Source organism: Erythranthe guttata, chromosome 14, assembly GCF_056151865.1.
Source record: "Erythranthe guttata isolate IM_541 chromosome 14, IM_541, whole genome shotgun sequence".
Lineage (NCBI taxonomy): Eukaryota > Viridiplantae > Streptophyta > Magnoliopsida > Lamiales > Phrymaceae > Erythranthe > Erythranthe guttata.
In genome coordinates this window covers 2,888,405-2,891,024 of record NC_142546.1, presented here as the reverse complement: position 1 = coordinate 2,891,024, position 2,620 = coordinate 2,888,405, and the positions used below count along the sequence as shown (strand labels likewise).

Genomic DNA, 2,620 nt, shown 5'->3' with positions numbered 1-2,620 from the left:
GATCTTCAATCTTTGACTAGTGTTACCTATATCATTGTGATTTTTCTTTAACTATTTTTGGTAATAAGAGTCAAACTCACTTGATGGATATTCCTATATATAGATATTTTATAAATAAAATTATTTAATTTTAGAATATGGTAATAAAAAATTTAACTAATGTGTGTAGACTATCTTTTACTCCACTTGTCCGCCAATGAGGATTTTTTGTGATTTTGTTTTCTTTTTTTTGAATGGTAAAATTTTCAAATGGAAAAAATACAGTTTTCATATCTCAAGTTTGCACCGATTTCACATTTGATCACCTATATTCACAAAGGAAAACATCTGGTCCCTCGTGTTTCAAAACTTCAATATTCTTAGTTATACCGTCAATTTTTTGTTAGTACTAACGGAATCAAGTAATTGTCCGTTACTGTCTTAATTGACGGAAATAACCAGAAGTGTTAAATTTTTGATACATGAAGGACCCAATATATCTTTTATAAACATGGAGGACTAAATATGAAATTAATGTAAGCTTGAGGGTGAAAACTATATTTTTTCATTTTCAAATTAGGGATATTGGTTCAATAGTTGGTATTACAGAATATTAAATGAGGAAGAATATATGAGGGGGGAATAATTGTAGGATATTTTTATTTATGACGGATTCATAGTATTATTTTTGGATTATGTTAAATTTGCCCTTCTTTCTTTAGTCGTTGGTGTTGACTTATAAATATTGCATGGTCGACTTTCCCATTTTATTTAATTATTTTCTATGTAATTAAAGGAATAATCTAATATTATATCTCAAATTAAATGAAAGAGAAACTGCAACTTTGCAAACATTCAAAATGTAGAGAGAAAATAATAATTATCTCCAAAAGTATCATCATCTTAATATTAACTAGTAATTCTTATTTTCATCATTCATTCATTCATCTCTCTCTCTCTCTCTCTCTCTCTCTCTCTCTCTCTCTGGGTGTGTGTATGTTTAAAAATTGTTACAGTCCATTGGTGTGTAGTTTTTGTTAATTTTAATGAAATAATTTTTTCGTTGGACAAAAAATTCTATCCTTATAATGAATTTTAAATAAATTAGTAGATACTATATGATGCGGCCGGGTTTTTCCGTTTCAAGAGATGCCGAATCTTCAAGCTCATTCTGTATTCGGCATGTTTGTCGTGAACCTGAAAAGGATCGGAAGATCAGAGGTGCTCCTGACGTTATTTCTCCGACACCCAAAACAGAACACCTCAAAGATTCAAAGAGAAATATATTAGGGAGAAAATGGTGTGGTAAGATTAAGATTGCTTAACTTGAGGGTTATGACTTATGAACCCTCTATTTATTTATAGAAGAGGCTTTCCGGATGTCATTGTTTTTATTCAATCGTTTAATAGAGTTATTTCAACTCAACGACACTTCATAAGTTTTAGCGCTTAAGTTACCTAGATATTTTATATTCTTAGTACCTAAGTCACGAGGTGGCACCTGCTACTCGTCACTAGTCAATTACCTTCAGTTCGTCACTCGTAACTCATCGGCTACCTTCAGGCTTCAGCTCGTCACTCGTCAACTAGTCTTCGTTCGTCACTTGTCAGCTACTCGCAGCTCGCCATTCGCCAGCTACTCTCCGTTCGTCACTCGTCGCTCGTCAACCCGTCGCTCGTCAGCTCGTCGGAGGTCTCCTAGCTGTCATCTACTGACAATGTATTCTACTTGTGGGCCTACCATATCTCAATATTTTGGGCCTTTTATGAAAGTCTGATGGGGTGGGCAAATGAGTTCGGATTCCATACGGTCTCCTTCTTTAGGCGTGGGCCAACTCTGTTGGACCTTACTTATTCGGTCCTGCAAATCTGGCGAATCACTGTATATATATATATATATATATATATATATATATATATATATATATATATATATATATATAATTAGTTATTTAAATGTTAACAATACATAATCAAAATATAAATGAATTCAAATAGAGAATATATTGGATGACATATCATAATTACTAAATAAGTTCTTAAATCAAAGTCATGTCCATAAAATACATCTAAAATATTCATGTGTATTAGTATAATTTCTAGTCATATATCTACTGGAACTAGCTTTCAAAACTCAAACATATAGCAGCCAAATATTTTACAAATTTTTGGCCATATTTACTGAATTTGTATCGTGGACTTGCCGAACATGCGAGAATCGAGATCATCCGCACCTCGGAGCTTGCCGGCAGCAACCCATAGTCCACCACAGTATCCTTCTTCATCTTTGTCGTATCTCGACCTTGCCTTTAATCTACATCCACTAATTCATCATCGATTTTTTTATAATAAAAAACACAATTGATACTAAAAAACAATGAGATTTGTAGAAAACCAATATTACTATATAGCAGTATCTAACAAGATTCTTGACTATCAAAATATCGGCGCAATAAATTGGTAAATATACATAGCATCTCCTTCATCTCCTTATATGGACGATAAAAAGTAGGACATGATTCGCTGAGGACGGATACAAATATGGCAGTTAGAAAACAACATGCAAGATGCGTTTGTAGTCCAACGGTTAGGATAATTGCCTTCCAAGCAATAGACACGGGTTCGACTCCCGGCAGACGCA

At 33.4% G+C, this 2,620-nt stretch overlaps 1 non-coding gene across 1 annotated transcript; it reads left to right on the top strand.

Moving 5' to 3' along the window:
- The first annotated feature begins 2,548 nt into the window (after positions 1–2,548).
- TRNAG-UCC (transfer RNA glycine (anticodon UCC)) lies at positions 2,549–2,620 on the top strand. The gene has a single exon. It is a non-coding gene; the product is annotated as a tRNA-Gly (tRNA).